Source organism: Canis lupus, chromosome 22 (genome assembly GCF_048164855.1).
Source record: "Canis lupus baileyi chromosome 22, mCanLup2.hap1, whole genome shotgun sequence".
NCBI lineage: Eukaryota > Metazoa > Chordata > Mammalia > Carnivora > Canidae > Canis > Canis lupus.
The window spans coordinates 16,142,668-16,162,979 of record NC_132859.1 but is presented as its reverse complement, the minus strand read 5'-3'; the positions used below and the strand labels follow the sequence as shown (position 1 = coordinate 16,162,979).

The window sequence follows — 20,312 nt, the reverse complement described above, 5'->3', positions numbered from 1 at the left end:
TTGTGCAGTGCTACCTTCCTTGGCAGGGCCCGCTTGGGGAGCTGTCACCTGGCAACTCTGCTCAGCACGGGGCCCCTTGACCTGCTTTGTCATCATTACATGCGAGGAGTCTTTCTTGCTCTTTATTTTTCTTTCAAGTAGTTTGTCCCCGGGGGAAATAAGCAAACTGTTTTGACAGGATGGTTATCACCCTCAGTCTGTAAGTCTTTCTGTAGAGTTTAAACTAAGAGCTTGTTTGAAGTAATCATTCTGTATTAGGAGAGTGCAAGAAAATTTTAAGCCCTCTTTTAAAATAATGAGAAATACAGAAGATGAACACCTTCTGGATCTTTCCTTCTGTCATGGTATAAGCATTGTCAAAAGCCAGGATTAGCCAGTAAGTTGCAATCAGCAGTGAAGTGAACTCTCTAAAACCACAATGAAATTATAATTAGTTGAGGTCAAGGGAAAAATTGAGGGTTTTCAGAAGAACACAGTTTGGTTTGCCTTGGTTTTAGAGTCTGACAACAAGTACGTGGGAGAAGCAGAGATGAGAATTTGCATTTGTTTTGAAAATTGAGAGCAAAATCTTTTAAGGGTTGACATTTTCAGCAATTGGATTATTTGTTAGCTTGTCTCCAAAGGTCTGCATCCAAATCCTGGGCAATTTCTATTTTGTGGTATTGGTATTATTTGTTAATTTATTTTTGAACATAAAGAAAACATTTTTTAAATATTTTATTTATTCATGAGAGACACAGAGAGAGAGGCAGAGACATACGCAGAGGGAGAAGGAGGCTCCCTGCGAAGAGCCTGATGAGGGACTCAACCCCAGGGCCCTGGGATCACACCCTGAGCCAAAGGCAGACGCTCAACCACTGAGCCACCCAGGTGCCCCAAGAAAACATTTCTTAAAAGCTATGCAAAGATTTCAGGAGAGAAAAGGTTTGGGCAGTTACATTCAGTGAATCAAGGAATGTTCCATCCGTGGTGCTGGGTGCTGGGGTTGTAAAGACAGGTGAATCAGGCACCATTATCATCATCCAGAAACTTAAATTCTAGCAAAGGGGACAGAAAAACAAGGGCAACAAATCATTTCACAGCTCTTCTTTGAATCTCTCTACATGTCAGATGTTGTACATTTCATGGTGCTTGATCTTCACAATAACCCTGCAAATCAGGGACTAATTAGTTCCTTTTACAGATAAGGAAACTGAGGCTCGGAGAGGTTGGCCAGGGATTCACAGCAAGGTGGTAGAGATGCAGAGCTTGCCCCTTCCACTCCCCAGGGCAGCCCCTGTGCCCAACAGGAGGCCAAAAGGGGAGGAATCCTTTCTGTCTGAGAAGGGGGCCCACGAAGGCTCCGTAGAAGAGCTGGCCGTTCAGTGGAGCGCACTGTCATTTTGAATTATATGACAAATTACCTCTGAGAGAGGCTGAGAGCGGAGGCAAGCTAAGAGCATCTAGAGGAGGTGGCAGCTGTGGTCAGTGCTTTGGAAGAAGCACAAATGGGTTATAAAGCTGTAGCAGAGGGGCATAATGATTCCGGGAGTGAGATGCTGCAGAGACTGACAGGGAGGCTTTTACAGCATTCAAGTGCATCTGTACCAGCTACTCAGAAGCTATTTCTATACTCACAAAGTGAAGTGTGTCATTGGTAAAAAGTCTAGACCTCATAATGGCTTTGTGACACAAAACACAGTACACTGATCTCCAAATCACAGCAAATGCACCAGCAACTCTGCCTGCTATTGGTCCTCAGGCCTTTGGGAAGTTGACACTATCAGTGTGGGAATATTGTCGACAGCTCAAAGTGAAAAAGAACACAAACAGGCCCTACCTTCTGGTGTTGCCCATTTGCCCTTTGACCCACTCCAATCCCTGCCCTTGGGTGGCCACAGCGCCAAGGGACGCCTAGTTCAAGGCAAGGATGTGCTTTGGGCCACTGGGATTTTTGACAGCAATGAGCACTGCCACTTGTAGGGCACATACCAGCAGGTGACAGGCCCTGTACACTTCCCGCTGTGGCCTCATGGAATCTCTACAACCATCTCACGAGATGGTTTATCTTGTCTCCAACTTTTTTTTTAATATTTATTTATTTTATAAAAAGAGGCAGGGGCAGAGGCAGAAGGAGAGAGAGAATCTCAAGTAGACTCCCCGCTGAGCACGGAGCCCACCATGGGGCTTGATATCCCGACCCTGAGATCGTGACCTGTGCTGAAATCAAGAGTCAGTCTCATAACTGACTGAGTCATCCAGGCACTCTTAGTCTCCATCTTCCATTTAAGATATGAAATAGCCATCCTGAAAGCCAAGCTCCTAGGAAAGAGTTGGGTAAAGATGAATCTCATGGGTTTAATTCAAAGCCAGGTTCCGGTTCACAGTGTGTGAGAACCCCTCAGTGTCCTGCCATGGAGCTTCCCTTGGCTGTGGTCCTGGAATTGCCTCTGGGATCACTGTTGTTGGAGAAGCCAAGGCCCCCGGGTTGGAGAAGGCATCAGTTTGTCCCTGCGAACCCATGAATTGAATGTGTTCTGTTTTAAGCTTCCTACCCGTCCACCCTTACCTCCTTAATCTGGAGAAGAGCTGTTTGTTGTCAAGACCTAATGCCCTGGAGACCTGGTAGGACTGCTCACATGGGACATCCGGCTGCTCTTCTCCTTACTTCCATTTACCCCAAGGGGCCCATGTTTCCATGCTCTGGTGTTTTTGTTTTTCTTTTTTAAAAAATCAATCTTAAAAAATGAAACAACAGAAATAGGAGCTTTTGCAGAAGGATCTACATCTCTAACCTTTGGGTAGACCCTGACATCTAGGAACTCGGGCCCATATTCCTGATAGGAAACCCTCATTGTGCATCAGTAGTGGCTGCTCCCTCACGAAGGGGCCTGTCTTCTCCCATGTGCCATAGTCCCGACCCTCCCTGTTTTTCTGCTCCAGGCCCACTTCTAGGTCTTGCGCCTGGAGTGGCCCATGGGGCACTGGAGTAACTACAGAGATGTCTGTCTCCCTAAAGGAAACACATCTTTGCTCCTCGGAACAGAGTCCCCACTCTCACTCATGGCCACCTTCTAGCACAAAGCAAACACTGAAAAATGTCCTCAATGGAACCATGATTGAACTAAGTTTCTATGTCTCTCAGTTAGATGAGAGAGTTAGATCACTTTCAGCCTATGCCAAGGAGATATTAGATTGGCCTGGAAATTGTAGATGCTTCCTGGTGAGGACACAGCACAGGGATAAAACACTGCGGAGAAAGGTGAAGGCCCACAGAGGACCACCTCCACTGACATTCCAGGATCCCCCTCAGACCCCGAAACCACCACACACACCAACCAGATCCAGGAGCTCCGGAAGCCCCCTGCCCCCGAAGTAAGTAAAATGTTGGAAACCCTCAAAATAGGCCCTTGCAAAAGTCCAGTTCTGAACAACACCTGTGATTTCCCAGCTGATCATGAATCCCGTAATTGGGAAAGGTGCATGCCAAGAGGCTTTGCTAGGAAGAAATCATGTCAGGCCTAATTAATGACTCTGGAGCAATCAACCAGGCTCCTCTGATTTAAAGCCCCACAGACCAATCCACGTTAATTGGATTTGATTGTATTTGCTATTTTAATTAGTAGGCAAATTATGAAAATGTTTATTTGTTCCTGTGGATGGTGTTATCCTCTCCTAAGTGTGGCTTTTTGCCTTCTACATGTGCCACATGTAAGCCCTTTCATTGTCTCCTTGCTCAGGTGCTTCAGCTGAGAAACTTGTTTTCGGTTAGTAAAGGCCAATTAAAAGGTGCAAGTGGGCACCTAGGTGGCTCAGCGGTTGAGCGTCTGCCTTTGGCTCGGGGTCCTGGGATCAAGTGCCACATCAGGCTCCCTACAGGAGCCTGCTTCTTTCTCTGCTTATGTCTGCCTCTCTCTCTGTGTCTCTCATGAATAAGTAAATAAAATCATTTTTAAAAGAAACTCAAAAAATGAAATTTGCAGGTGTCCAGGGAATGTTCCATGGACTGGTTATTTCCTGAGTATAGGGGCCTCCCATAGCAATTTGCCTTCCAGGGGGACCCAGCTAACACTGCTCTCTGAGCAAAAATCCCAAGTCGGAGCTGACCTTTTAGCAAGGTCACAGCCCACCTGTTCTAATCAGCTTCTGGAGCCCATACTATGGGCTCATAATGGTATAGAGTCTGGGGTAGAGGGTAGGGAGGATACAAAGTGGAGAGTGGTCACTGGCTCCCAGATGACTTCTGTCTCACTGAGGCAATGGACTCAGAGGAAGGGGAGCTCAGTGGAGGGAGACAGAGTCAGGACGGGCTTGCCGAGGGATGTGCAATCTCTCCGACTCTGGAGGAATTTTAAGTCTTTAGACTTACTCCCTCATACAGTGGGCATTTGCTGGGTGCCAGCTGTGGGTCAGGCTCTGTGGAAGGCACCAGGAATGTGGTGAGAAATGAAACCTCGCCTTGCCCTTCACAACTAGGTCTGGGGACAGATAGATTCACATATGAGTACTGTGCAGTGCGAGCAGTGGTATGAAGGAGAAAAGCCCTTTCTAGGGAGCTGCACAAGGAACGGGGTCTCATCTGGCCAGATTCCTGACCCCATATTGCAAGTCCCAGAGGACAACCACGGGTGAACTTCAGATTTCTCTCATAAAGTTATTTTTATCAAGTCTGAATTTGGTCTCATATGTCAGGTGCCTAGCATGGTGCTGGCATAAGTCGTACTTGCTAAATGGTACCGATGCTCTTGCAATTCACATCTTTTCCGCGAACCCCCTCCTTCAACTCACACGGTCTTTTCTCAACATCTCTTGGCTTCTGTGTCACCCATTTTGCCTCTTGATTGTATACCATTTTAGTCATCAGTTAATTGTGCCGGTGTGTCTGCTCCCTAAGGCCAGGGATGGTGTCTCAGGTCTCCTGGAGCAGTGTGGTACCCAAGCAGGTATTCCATGAATGCCTGTTGGGGAGTGATTGACAGAGGGGCTCGTACACTTCCCAGGGGTGGTAGTGATGTGTGATCAGAAGCTGTAATTGCCTTAGAGGCAAATGATATTCTAATCTGTCACCACGTTTGTGCAGTTAATATTTCATTTCACATAGTTAGTGGAGTCATTGCTAAATTGTTATACCACTCAACTTTTGAAGAGACACCTCATATTAATCTCATCAAACTACTCCAAGTTTTAAACTCACTGTGAATGCAAATAAAGCCTGCCATAGAATAATGCAGGGTAGGCTGTCAGCATGCTGATGGGAAAATTGTCTCACTTTAGAGACAATTCGAGGAAATCAAGAAAATAAGTTCTTAGTGCTAGGCGGAGTCATAATAAAGTGAATTATTAGAGGCATTTCCATCTAAGAGTTTCCGTGATTTCCCCGATTAGTGGGTCCTCTGGGAACAACGCTTCTTTATAATGAAGCTGAGCCTTTTTAAAAAACAAACAAAGAAAGAAAACAATCTTCATGAATTATACCAAGGAAGTGTTGAGTGGACCAGATGGCTCACTTATAAACAGGTTTGTTGCTCTTTGCATCATCTTTTGAAAGTGCAGGTGGTAAAGTTTGGGGAGTCTTCTGGGAGGGCACATCTAATAAGTTGCCTCAGATAGTTGAAAGCCTCAGTTTACTGATGCAACCAAAACCATGGAGTGAGGCTTGAGTGGCCAGAGACCTCCCACTGAGGCCTGTCACCTCCCCAGAGTGTTCTCACTCAGGCCCAGTCTGAGAGGCCCCAGCTCTTGTGTCAGACCACCGGTGACCAGCTGTCTCAGAGGTCACCACCTCTCCAGACTTTCTATCCCTCATGGGCAAGAAAGTAGAGTAGAAAATGTATCTGCCTGGACTTTCTCTCATGGCCCCCAAGGTTCAGATGACACCATGTATATGAGGCTTAGAAACCTAATAACTTACTTTCCCAATACTATACTGGCTCGTTACTGTTATCTAACTCCATGCTCAAGTGTAAAGGAAATGGGAAATACTGAAATTCATGTTAAAGATGCCGCCGTGTCCTCCCTCACGTCTCATACCAGCTTTCTCAGTTCCTTAGGAAGCTTCACAGTCTTGTACCTCTTGTAACGAGGGTTCCTAAAAAGAACTGCCCCCCCCCCGGGTTATATTAAGATCCGTGCCAAACACAGTCCCGAGGGGCTCTCCCCAGCTCTCTCCCCTCTTGTAAGGACATAGCATCTAGGGGCCAGCCAGGAGGACATGAATGGCAGAGAGGATCCCAGAGAATTTAGTCAACAAAAGTAATAACAACAACAATAATAACATCTAATCTGAAACGTGTTGATTACTTGCTCCATAAAAGTCAAGACTGCCTTGTGCAGATGCGCAGGTTGGGCACCACATCAAAAGCACTCTCTAGAGCTGTGCGGCCCATTACTTTGTAGTCATTACATATTGGCCCCATGGGGCAGGGGCTATTATGGCTCCCATGTCAGATGAGGATGGAGAGGCACAGGGAAATGAAGTGACCTGCCAAAGTCACTCACCTTGTGAATGATGGGGACTTGTGGACTAGCTATGTCATCTTTCGGGCATTCACCTGGTAATGATGCTACCCTGGTAAATCCGGTACCTTGGGCAGCGACAATCATGTGATCCAGTGACCGGCCAAGGCTGTGCAAGGGAGAAGGGGCTTGGATGGCTATGTGGATGCAGTGGATCCCAAGGGATGTGTAGAGAGCAGAGGGTAAGGTCAGGGACAACAGAGACAGAGCAGGTGCATCAAGAATCAGGTCTTCCAACAAAGGTGGTATCAGGATGCCGGGTTTCTGCAGAAGCTGGCTCAAGGTAACTGAGGGAGCAGAGCAGTTATTGGAGACCCCCTCTGAGATTCCCATGCCTAGGAGATTATCAAGGGCCCCTCAGGTCTCAGGGTATGAGCTAATATATTAGAGATTAAATGTGAAAATTTTGCTACTGCTGAAAGCTTTTTATTTTCTTCATGCTGTTCAACAAACAGAACTTAACATGAATGTCTCCACATGTTGGAGATCTAGGGAATTAGTGTAATGCAGGAAAGGATCCAGACACTCCAGGGCTTCCTCAGAGCCACCATTCCCTGCTGGGGAGGTCTTTGGTGTGTCATTTAATAACACACATTTAGTGCCTGCTCTGTGCCTAGCTAGCTGCGAAGGAAACTGGAGAAAGAGTAAAGCAGAAGATTTGAGTTCTATTTTTTTTAAATAAATTAATTTTTTATTGGTGTTCAATTTACCAACATACAGAATAACATCCAGTGCTCATCCTGTCAAGTGCCCCCCTCAGTGCCCGTCACCCATTCACCCCCACCCCCCGCCCTCCTCCCCTTCCACCACCCCTAGTTCATTTCCCCGAGTTAGGAGTCTTTTTCTTCTCCCTTCCCTTATATTCCCTTTCACTGTTACTTATATTCCCCAAATGAATGAGAACATACACTGTTTGTCCTTCTCCGATTGACTTACTTCACTCAGCATAATACCCTCCAGTTCCATCCACGTTGAAGCAAATGGTGGGTATTTGTCGTTTCTAATGGCTGAGTAACATTCCATTGTATACATAAACCACATCTTCTTTATCCACTCATCTTTCAATGGACACCGAGGCTCCTTCCACAGTGTGGCTATTGTGGCCATTGCTGCTAGAAACATCGGGGTGCAGGTGTCCCGGCGTTTCATTGCATCTGAATCTTTGGGGTAAATCCCCAACAGTGCAATTGCTGGGTCGTAGGGCAGGTCTATTTTTAACTCTTTGAACCTCCACACAGTTTTCCAGAGTGGCTGCACCAGTTCACATTCCCACCAACAGTGTAAGAGGGTTCCCTTTTCTCCACATCTTCTCCAACATTTGTTGTTTCCTGCCTTGTTAATGTTCCCCATTCTCACTGGTGTGAGGTGGTATCTCATTGTGGTTTTGATTTGTATTTCCCTGATGGCAAGTGATGCGGAGCATTTTCTCATGTGCGTGTTGGGCATGTCTATGTCTTCCTCTGTGAGATTTCTGTTCATGTCTTTTGCCCATTTCATGATTGGATTGTTTGTTTCTTTGGTGTTGAGTTTAAGAAGTTCTTTATAGATCATGGAAACTAGCCCTTTATCTGATACGTCATTTGGACTTTCTTCAGAGAGTTAGAACAAATTATTTTAAGATTTGTGTGGAATCAGAAAAGACCCCGAATAGCCAGGGGAATTTTAAAAAAGAAAACCATAGCTGGGGGCATCACGATGCCAGATTTCAGGTTGTACTACAAAGCTGTGGTCATCAAGACAGTGTGGTACTGGCACAAAAACAGACACATAGATCAATGGAACAGAATAGAGAACCCAGAAGTGGACTCTGAACTTTATGACCAACTAATATTCGATAAATGAGGAAAGACTATCCATTGGAAAAAAGACAGTCTCTTCAATAAATGGTGCTGGGAAAATTGGACATCCACATGCAGAAGAATGAAACTAGACCACTCTCTTTCACCATACACAAAGATAAACTCAAAATGGGTGAAAGATCTAAATGTGAGACAAGATTCCATCAAAATCCTAGAGGAGAACACAGGCAACACCCTTTTTGAACTCAGCCACAGTAACTTCTTGCAAGATACATCCACGAAGGCAAAAGAAACAAAAGCAAAAATGAACTATTGGGACTTCATCAAGATAAGAAGCTTTTGCACAGCAAAGGATACAGTCAACAAAACTAAAAGACAACCTACAGAATGGGAGAAGATATTTGCAAATGACGTATAAGATTTGAGTTCTAAAGCAATGTTTAAAATGAATCCATCCTGCAAAACAATCTATGCTCTGAATTCTTGGGGGACAATATAGATTTAATGTATTTTTCTTCCAATAAGGTGAATTGTCAAATTTCCACATATTATTATTATAAGAACCTATATGTAGCAGTAATTCAGAATTTAGGCTCTGGAGTCAAAGTATCCTTGAATTTTCACTGTTTACTAACTATATAACCTTAGTTAAGTTAATTAGTTCCTTAAACTTCGGTTTCTTCATCAGTAAAACAAGGATAGTAATAGTCCTAGATCAATTAGGACTTTTCCAAGTACAAGAGTGATTCCACTTTACCCTGAATTAGAAATTAAGGAAATGTCTTGTTTTACACTAGAAGGAAGCCCAGAGGTAGGGTGGACAGATCACTAATGGCTTCAGGGACCCAGGTCTCCCTGTCCCTCTGCTCCATTGTCCTCAGCGTGGGTGCCATGCTAAGGGTGGTTCCCTGAGATCAAGGTGGCCACCAGTGGCACCCGGGACTGTGTGCCACTCTGTTGTCACCCAGCAGGAGAGTGAGAGAGAAAGAATCAGCTTCTCCAAGCATGGCATATGTGTCCTTATGCTCAGTCTGTCTGGGCCATAGTCCTGAGTCACTTTCAGTCAAGTGACGATGGCCAGAGAAATGGTAGGCACTTATTTGCTTCTTAAGTAATCAGACAGCTCCTGTGGGGTTGGCGATGGGCTGGCTGCAGAACAAATCAGGATCCAATTAGGAAGGGTGGCAAGGATATGCATGCCGGGAAGGCAGCCAGCAACAGTGTCCACCACAACTGCCATGATACAGCTTTGTCCCACAGAGTAAAGAGATGACACATGGAAAGTTCTGAGCATGTGCCTTAGATGATTATAGATCACTTTAATAATAAGCAAAGGTGCAAATCCTTCTAGGAATTTCCATCTGTCCCTGTTTCAAATAACGATCACTGTGCTCTTTTGAAACATGCCCTAGGCACAGTAACTCAGCTACTTCCCTTCAGAGAAAAAAAGGCCACTCTTGCTGCAAACACTTCACTGCTGCTTTATAGCTTTTCCATTTTATTGCAAGTGCATTCCCAGCAGCCTCTGAACACTGTGTTCCAGTGTCCTAAACAAATATCCTTGTTCTGCCATGAAATGTATTTGTGTCTGAGCACGGTCCCAGAGCATGATAGATGTCCATGTCTGACCACAGGCAACCATATGTCACATCCTCCCTCAGCCCAGCTGTTTTGACAGCCCTGGGGAGTAGGTTCTCTTCGGAGCCTCATGGTGCAAGCCAGCAAGGAGATCCTGGGGTAAGCAGAAGCACGGGGTTGCTGGGACAACCGCCCACCTGGAGAATATCACAGATCAGGTATTGGAGGGTCTCATTAGAATTCACCCCCATTTGTGGTTTCTAGATGGGGAATGGGGAAGCCAGGTGAGAGGAAAGACAGGGAAGAGAGCTCCAGTAGAAGTTCCAAAATGGAAAGTAAGAGCCCTATCACCTTCCCTTAAAGGAGAGAAAGAGAGTGTGATAAGGTTGATAAGAAAAGATGACAGAGGGTCCCTGGGTGGCTCAGGGGCTTAGCACCGCCCTCAGCCCAAGGCGTGATCCTGGAGACCCGGGATCGAGTCCCACGTTGGGATCCCTGCATGGAGCCTGCTTCTCCCTCTGCCTGTGTCTCTGCCTCTGTCTCTCTCTTTCTCTCTGTTTCTCATGAATAAATAAATAAGATATTAAAAAAAAAAAAAAGAAAAGATGACAGAGCAGTAGAAGATGTGGTCCCAATTTGATGATTTTCAGATGCAGATGTTACATGCTCCAGGGTACACCGTTGGCCCTGAGAGGATATCTCGAGCCTGACCTCTACCAGTGGCCCTGAGAACTAGGTGGCCCTAAGCAGGCCCCACATCCAGACAAATAATACCTAGGCTTCCTTTCTATTTTGGGGGGGTGGGGAGCTGGGTGGTAGTGCTCAGTTTATGGATATTTTTTGGATCGTACAAGATTCAGGAGCATCTTCATTATTAGTTAGAGCCCTGAATCACGTCAGGTAGGAGAAAAAGTCCATTTGCGGGGATGCAGTTGAGCCTTAAGCAGCTCCAGAAATGCGTGAGTAAATGGCAGGAGTGAGAGAAGGCAGAAACAGAGGTGCTCTCCTAAGACTCTGGGTTGCTTCAGTTTGCCTTGTTCATTGGATGGGAGGTGAGCAGAGGCGACAGAGACGATATCTGACATCATTCTCACTGGGTGCCGGAAGCAACACTGCACCACATGGCCCACACATAGGGTATGCTAGGAGGACGTAGAACGCCCCCTTATCTTTTGGTAGACACAGAGCTGAAATCAATAGGCTTGATTATGAAGGGTAAGAAGCAAGATGACCTACGGATGAGGGAGCGTAGTAAATGATTGTGGGACAGGGTGCTTTCCCTCAGCTGTCTGGGTATACCTTAGGCAGACTGCAGCTCGTTCCTGCAAGGCAGGGCCCTGGAGACTTGAGGACCAGGTGAGAATGAATCTGACCCCTGACCCTCCATTGCCTTAAACCCAGAGTAAGTCCAGACTCGTGTCATATGTCTTCAGCGTGCCTGTCTCTTCTCTGATAACACCTCCAACACCTCCTGCCCAGGGCAATCCACCTCCTACTCCACTACCTGCTAGGTGGGGTAAGCCCAGCCAGGTGGTGAGTGGGGACCCCTCAGATCTAAAACTGTGTCCTCCTCCATCTCTTGAACTTTCTTGCCTCCTGGCAGTGGCCTATGTTGTCCAGTGTTTACACTGCATTCTTCTCCACTTGCTCCCTAAACTCTCAGGTCTGGATCCCCACTGAGACCCACCACCCTCCCTCAGCTGGGCCAGAGAGAGACTGCTGGGGACCCTCGAAGCAAATAACTTAGCAGTCCTTCAGGCCGATAGTCCTGAAAGTGTTGCTGCTCATTTATTTAGAAGTGAGGCTGGAGGCAGTGGGGGAGCAGCACACCTCACTGAGAAACCCAAACTCTCAGATACCCAGAGTCCCCCTCCTGAGAAGGCATTGATGTTCCTAGCCCCATGTCACTCCCTGAGATGATCAGATTGTTCTCCTTGAAAAGAGTTCTGGGAAATCATTTTTCCCCATTTCTGCCATTTTTGTGTCCAATACAGACTGGCATTTAGGGCCCATGACTATTCCTAGCTTCCCAGGGAATCCAGGCTCTCAGGGAAGGAGGGCTATGTGGTCATAGCCTTGTCCAGTGCAGGACTGGCACTTGGAGCAGACTGGCTTGACTAGTGTCTCATTCTAGGGCCAACATCTGGGTCCTCATTGTCACCCTCTACTCCTCTGTGGCTCCATTTGTCCAGATTGCAGTCCTCCAGGAGAAGGGCAGTCCTGGGGTCAGGACTTTCTCTAGGGCAGAGCTTTAGTCATAGCAAAGTTTCCAGAACAAGAAGACCCTGTCAGTGAAGAGAATGTCAGTGCTCAGGAGAGGCGGGAGCTTTTCCTAGACTGCCTTGTACATTGCTCATCTCCACTGGGCTAAGATAACCTGGCTACAAGTTCCCCACCTGAACACTGAGATATGAGCTAACACTAAGTCATTTCCTGGACACTGTCGTTGAATAAATAATGTCCTGAGTCCCTATCCCCCTGGCAAGCTCCATGCTTAGAGCTGGGAATACAGACCCCAGTATGATAATTGCTGCTTATGGGACATCAGAGTCAAGCGGTGGACATGGACAAGAAAACAGCCCAATGGGATGCAGAATGATAGATGCCAAGTGAAGATTATCTCCAGGGATTGTAGGGCTATGGGGGAGGAACCCCAACCTGAGCAACCTCAGGATAGAGGGTGGCCAGGGACATTTTCTAGAGGAGATGGCAATGAGCTGTGTCTTTTAGCATGACCCTCCTTGTTATCAATTCTTATTGAACCTTAGAAATAAATTAATAAAAAATATTTGCCCAAATGCAGGTCGTAAAAGACACAGAATGCATGAGAGAAAAAGCCCCGTGTATCTCAGACTCACGCATCCATCAGAACACTATCACTCCTAGAATCTCTGAGTTTCACTGGGAAAGCCTCCGAGGGATTTCTGGGTTACGACATTCTGATGGAATCAGTGAATCAAAAAATAAACTCCCTATTTGCAAATCAGCATCCCTGTCATGCAAAATCCTGTTTCCCTAAGCAGAAGTTTCTGACTCCCAGAAAATCGTGTACATTCCCTGAATTAAAATCTAGGGGAGAAATAAAAAGCATACCTCATGCTGGGTTGATTTTCTCTAATGATCTGATCCATGCCCCTGTTTTGGGTGGGAAGTTATTACAGCCATAAATATTTGTAATTCTTTCTCTGATGTATTATATTTGTTAACAGCGCCACAGGGTAGATGCTGCACTAGAGAAAATAAAAACATCGAATGGTGGGGACTCAGGAGACAACTGGGAAGGGGGAGGGGATTTTGTCCTTGAGCAGACATTCTCCTTAGTGGGATCCTTTGGAGGAAGGTATGGACCACTGGTCAGGGAACCTGGATTCCAGTTCACTGTCTGGACACCAGTTGCTATTGTGCCTCACAATAGAGCGCTTAAACTCCTTGAACCTGTCTCCTCTTCTACAAGGTATCTGGGGAAGGATAAAATAAATGAATAGGTATAAAAATGTTCTATAAAGCAATGAGCTGCACACATGTCCATTTAAACAAAGGGTGCAGAAAGGAAGGAAGCTACCTCCTTTCTCTTCACCCTCATGGACAGGATGCCGGACACTCTTCACTTCTCTAATTGGCCTGTCAATGAGGCTCCAGACTCACACACATATATGGATTTGGGGCAAGTTGTGTAGCTTCTCTGATATTCAGTCTCTTCATTTGTTCAGTGAGGGGAATTGCCGTTCGATAAAAGATAAAATCTGTAACAACTTCGTAAATGGTCACCATTTTTATGATAGGTGTTGGCTTTATCAGTTAGGATGCTTTCAGCTGCAATTAGGAAAAAGTCCAACTCAACTAGAAGAAACCAGGAGGAAAATAGGTTTCTTGTAATAAGAAGTCTGGTGGCAGGACGGTACCAGGAGAAGTTAGATGGCAGCTCAATGACTTCCCCAAAGATCCAGGTGCCAGCATTGGTTTCTGTCCTAAGACTGGTCCCTTGCTTTTCTCACAAGACGGTACAGCCTCATACCCGTACCTAACAATGTTCACAAGCCATGCCCAGAAGTGTTGCCTTCCTGATATCAATATAATAAGAAATCCACCAGTAAGAAAAATGGGTAGGTCTCAGAGGGGCAGCCAGACGGAAGCATCTGCTGTACCTCTTCAAATAAGGCTCCAGGAGTAGGACATGATCTTATATTGTCAGATGTCTCCTCTACCACCTTGAAAAGTACATGCATACATTAGCCCTCGCGGAAGTGTTGCTCCTAATTAAAAGCAGTTAATGAAGCACTCAGTTATCAAAAATTATCATGTTTTGCGATATTTATCCTTTATATAGAAAGCTGCCTGTGATATAATTTTTAAAAGCAGGATAGAAAAGGAAACAATTGTCTAACAGTAGAAGCATGATCGAATAATCAATAATGTACTCCTCTAATTATGTAATATTAAAAATGAGTTTCCAATGACATATAAAGTCCTACTGTAAAATGTTGAGTGACTAAAATAAAAATACATATATACCACATTATTTCCACTACGGAAAGCCAACATATATATAAAACAAAATTATATATGGGGAAAAAATGTGCTAGAAGTAATCATACCAAAATATTGACAGTGATTTTTCTAGGGTTGCGGGAGCCCAGTTGATTGGTTCTATTTTTCTTTTCCTACAATGTTCCAAGATTTCTATGATTCCCATGTTTAGTCTTTTAACAGGAAGAAAAACAATTTAAAAAAATAATGGTGGTTAGCCTGACCACAGAAAATGCCCCCTTGGCATGGATCTGCATGTATATTTCTATCATCCTATTCTATCCAAATCAATGTGCAAAAGCAACTCAGACCATGTGGGGAAAGCATCTGCATCTCATGCATTTTTAACGGGTTTATTGAAACAAATGAGAGATGAGGGAAAGGGCCTCTGGCCCTGAGAACAGGTAATATAAACTAGAAGTGATACTGTGGTGGTGGTGACCACAGAAATACAGGTTAGGGGACTCTTCTGGGACTGCAAATGTGTCAAGGAAATACTAAAAAGCAGGGAAACCACAGTTAACGTCCGTGACAAATTAAAGAGGATTGGCATGCATCCTTATGAAGAGATTTATTTTGATTACAAAGAGATTAAAGAGCTGAAGCTGCTTCTAAGACAAGAAGTTTGATGAGGTAGCTCAGGAAGCGTGAGATGGGGTTACTGAGGGCCAGTTTGATGTGTAAATCGACGGTGGGGGTTGCTTCACCATGGATGAGTTGCTGGTAAGAGCCCCCCTTCCTGGACCGCCTCAGCCGTAACTTGATACTGGATCAAAGTTTGTTTGTTGTTGTTGTTGTTGTTTGTTTTAAGATTCTATTTAGTTATTTGAGAGAGAGAGTGAGCATGAGGTGGGTGGAGGGGCAGAGGGAGAAGCAGAGTCCCTGCTGAACAGGGAGCACAGGGCTGGATCACAGGATGCCCGGATCATGACCTGAGCCAAAGGCAGACACTTAACCAACTAAGCCACCCAGTACCCCTGGATCAAAGTTTTAAGAAGCCAGATGTGTACTTTTTCTCCTCAGCGTCCTAACCCACAACAAAGTGTTAGCCACAAGCAAAAAGTACCATTTTGAGTCATTGTAATAATCACTGGGTGTGTACGATTTCTACCCACCACACCTCATACCCAAACTCTCCCCCGCTGCTAGGCACTGTACCTGAAATGCCACCACTATGGCTTTACTCCTTTAGGCACTGAATAGGCCCTCGTTTCTGAAGGGCCCCCAAACAATATTTTCTCCCTGAGAGATAAAGCTTTACGTGGCTGCCAGAGTGTCCTGTGGATTAGTAACTGACCACCAGTAGGGAAGGCTCCTGGGCATGAAGTCGGGGAGATAAAGCAAGAAGTAGCCCCCAAAGTCAGGATCTTCACCACATTGCACGTGTTGTGCCTAAAGCTTCCGAAGATCGTGTTCCCGTTGGTTAGTACAGTCATCCAAGGCTGTGAACCACCTGATTCTTCCATGGACTGAGGAAAAGGGAGCGTAGAATGTGTTGAGCGTTTCCCATCCATGATGTCATTTTGTTGTCTCAGCTTTTCCCCATTTTCAGAAGAAAATCAGCTTTATTTGTTCAGGAAGCAGAACATTTGCATGTTAATCCACAGCAGATGGGAGAGTCAAGGCCAATGGCTTACTCCTGCAAGCCAGATTCCTCTTGAGGACTCAAGAGCCTAAGAGACAGAATTCTCCAAAAGCTACCACCCTTTTTACCCAGATGACCCCTTCATCCAGGCAGCACTTGCCGTGGTGATGCCCGTGATACTAACACTGTGACATTGTACCAATTATGAGGGACCAAAAGAAGGAAAGCTTAGGGCCTCATTAGAATCTCCCTCTGCACCTTCAGACAAAACTCTCTCATTGACCTGTGCAATTTGGTGTGACATTTTCCCAAAGTGCTTTCTACAACCGTATTTGCTTTAGACATCAATTTTAAGAGTGAAAGGTCGACTTTCTGGATGTGAAATATTTTATACATGACCTTTTATCCGTCATTGCTAAGATTAATGCAAAGTGTTTGCCCTGAAGAATAACTAAAAATGCAATCAAATAAGATTATCTATTGCACAGAAAAAAATAACACCTCATTAAAGTGATTGGGTTTGTAGCTCTTGGCAAACAGGTCAGTATCATTAAAGCAATGCCGGGAAGCACACAGAAGACAAAGAGGATGAGTCTATCTTATCTCAACCCTGAATGAGACAGGATTCATTCTCTTTTCTTTTTTTTTCTTTTTTTTTTTTTTTTTGGCTTTTTGGCTTTTTAAAAAATATTATTTATTTATTTATTTGACAAAGAGTGAGCACAAGCAGAAGGAGCGGCAGGCGGAGGGAGAGGGAGAAGCAGACTCCCGCTGAGCAGGGAGCCCGGTGCGGGGGGGCTCGACCCCAGGACCTCAGGATCATGACCTGAACCAAAGGCAGACGCTTAACCAACTGAGCCACCCAGACACCCCCAACCAGGGTTCTTTCTTACGGGGAAACCAAATCATTAGAATTGAAGCCAGGCTTATAATAGTCAAAGTCTGATGCTATACCATGCACTGTGGTAACAAATGCTCCTACTGCACTTCACAACATAGCCATCGTCCTGTTCTGAAGAGGGACAACAACAGGGAGAATAACCCCAAACACTCAAAACCTGCCCCTATTGTCCCAGAAACAGGTCCAGTTTTTGAAGTGCCTTCACACAAGAGAAGGACCCAGAGCCTCCTTGTACTCACATAAGGATCCATGTGCTGCTGGTCTCAAGTTTGGGGTATAGGTCTCCTGAGTTCTGCTAGCCAGACCTCCCTCATGCCTGTCCTCAAACTTTAGGAAATGGAGTTGGGGAGGAAACTCTGGACATGCTGCCGGCTGGACTCCAGAGAAGAGAGGCTATCAGGTCAGGCTGCTCTCTCCACATACTGACTCCACTGACAAACAGCTCTGCCATCTTGGGCAAGTCACTTCTCCTTCCTAATCTATGAAGTGGGCAGATCTGTAAAACTTACCTCCTAGTGATTTTGTGGGAATTAATTGAAATCACTACCAGGAACTCAATAAATGTCAGCTCACGGGCCAATCCGTAGAATCCCGTGGGATCTGAAGAATTTAGTGGAGCGTGTTAATTTCATACTCTAGTTTTCAAACATATTTAGTCAGGGTCCCATTTGTTTAATGAAATTCTGTGTAGAAACACAACATGTGAACTAGTTGAAAGTTAACCTGTGGGACTGAGATACCTGGAGTCCCAACAGCTCAGGCCAATTGTACTTCAGTGCCAGCCTGAGGGGGTCCCAGAAGCCCATGGCAATCGCAGGAAGATGGTTTGTCAGTTGTCCTGGGTGCTCATTCCACCTACAATAGCCTTGCTTCTGCTGTAAATTCATCAGAACGAAACCGGGTGTCTTCTCCGGCCCAAGTTGGAAAGTTACAGGAGCTGGATCCAATTCCCAACCTAACCAGTACAGACAGACATTTCCTGGCTCCCTGGAAAGTAAATCAATGGAATGTGTGTCTTCACCTTCCCCATGGTTGCTAGGGTGGGACTGTACACCAGATAATCAGCACATAGATCATCCCCTTTAGCCAAGCCCTGCTCATTCTGCAAAACTCAAGGCAGACACCCCCCTCCACAGAGAAGTTTCACTGAGCCTCCCAGTCCATGCAGAGCACTTCCTTCCTACTGGATTATAAATGTCTGGGATTTGGGGGGGATCATAGGTTAGCTATCTTCCCATGGTTCTCACTTCTCTCTTTTTCCCAATTTTCCCTAGGCTAGAAACTCTCCAGAGCCAAACATACGTACAATAAATAGAAGGGAATTAAGCTATCTCCTCACAGTGCAATTCTTTAGACTGTTTGTGAGTAGAGAGGCTCCTTTGAAACATGGGGTATGGAGAATCCTGATGAAGCAGTAATAGAGTGGTTAAGACAATGGACGCTGGAGTCAGACAGTCTAGGTTCAAACCCTGTCTCTGTCACTGGGTGACTTTGGGCACGTTGTATAACTACTCTCTGCTTCAGTGTTTTCAGGTGGAAAATTAGAATATTGGTAGTTCTTTCCTCACAGGGTTGTTGTGAGCGTTCAATAAGTTCATACATGTAAAGGCCTTAGAACAGTTGCATAAGTTAGAAACTTGCATAAGTTTCTTATTGACATTTTGCCCCCTGGTTTGCAATGAGGTGAGTCAATAGGGATTGTCAAAACAGCACTGGACTGAAAGTCAGGATCTAAATTTAGTCTTGGCTCTTCCATCAATTTAGTGTGTGGTTTATCCAAGTTACTTTTGCTCTTTGGGCCTCAGTTTCCCCCATTTGTTTATTAGTGCGTTGGGACAGATTATCCATAAGGCCTCCTATCTTTTCTTGCTTTTTTATTTTTAACTATGGTAAAGCATAGCTAACATAGTATTTACCATCTTAACTATTTTCAAGTGTATAGTTCAGTGGTATTAAGTATGTTCATACTGTTATGCATCCACCACACCATCCATCTCCAGAATTTTCCATCACCCCATATTGAAGCTGTATCCACTAAACAGTAATTCCCCATTCTCCCTCCCCCCAGCCCTTGGCAACCTCTGTTTTACTTTCTACCTCTATGAATTTGATGACTCTAGGTACCTCATATAAATAGAATCATGCACTATTTGTTCTTTTGTGATGGTCTATTTCACTTAGCATAATGTCCCGAGGTTTATTCATGTTGTAGAACATGTGTCAGAATTTCTGTTCTTTTTTCAGGCTGAATACTATTCCATTGTATATCTATACCACATTTTTTTTTTTTTTATCCATTCACATATTGATAAACATTTGGGTTACTTGCACCCTTTGGCTATTGTGAATAATGCTGCAGTGGACAAATATCTTTTCAAGTCTCTACTTCTAATTATTTTTGGTATATACCCAGAGGTGGAATTGCTGGATCATATGGTTATAATATTTTTAATTTTTTGAGGAGCCATTGTACTATTTCCATTAGCAGCTGCACCGTTTTACATTCCCACCAGCAGTGCATAAGGGTTCCAACTTCTCCAGATCCTCACAGCATTTATTATTTTCTGGGTTTGGGACAAGGTGGTTTGATCATGCCCATTTATATCCTTTGACTTTATGACATGGCGCTGGATGTGGCAGGGATGGCTGGTCCTGGGGTCTGCTGCCCAGCCCCCTCTTAGATGCCTCCTTCCTTCATCTGTGTCCTGTGCTAAGCACTTGGTATTCATAGAACAATCTCCAGTCCTTTCCTGAAAGGATTGTGATCTGGCTTGTAAATACATGTGACACACCTTGAATTAAAAAAGCAGTTCTGCCCAACCTCATAAAAAATCAGCCCCTTCCCTTTGATTTTATAGGCGTAAGCACTTCAGGTCGTATTTATGGGGTTAAGATCCAAGATCTGATCGATGGCCTCTCCTCCACTTCCTGCGTTCACAGCATGGCCTCAGCAAAGGAGGCGTGGGAATCTATGGCTGGGTGCCACTGAAATATAAATGTTCCTTCATTTCTAATGGATGCTGAAGAATGCAGCTTATATCATTACGCCTGTCATAAAATATTAAATGTAAGTAATTCAGTGTTACCCAAGAGCCAGAGCCAAGCTGGTGCCTTTTCCTCACCCTGTTCAGGAAGGAATGGCCCGTGGAGCACCCAACCTGGCCCCTGCAGACTATGGGTGCTGTGCCTGCACCTTGACTGTCCATGGAAGCCACCTTTCTCAGGGTCCCATGATGCTCACTACTCCAGGGAATGAATGGCACAGAGCCAAATCTCCATCCAACATTTCTGGCCTCTTTAGGAAGGAAAGAGAACCAGAGGGGCTACTCCTCTTCCTGAACCCCTTCAAGTAAAGAGAGAATTCCCAGTGTGAGATCTGACCTGAGAATAGGCTATGGCAGGAGGAGGGGCACGATGGCTGAAGAGT

At 45.1% G+C, this 20,312-nt stretch overlaps 1 protein-coding gene and 1 long non-coding RNA gene across 3 annotated transcripts in view; both read left to right on the top strand.

Moving 5' to 3' along the window:
- Window positions 1-20,312, top strand: part of CLSTN2 (calsyntenin 2) — a 613,123-nt gene that overhangs the window by 368,699 nt on the left and 224,112 nt on the right. The gene's annotated exons all lie outside the window — the stretch shown is intronic.
- Window positions 4,204-12,923, top strand: LOC140614437 (uncharacterized). Its single transcript, XR_012015298.1, has 3 exons — window positions 4,204-4,418; window positions 9,929-10,090; window positions 12,676-12,923. It is a non-coding gene; the product is annotated as an uncharacterized lncRNA (long non-coding RNA).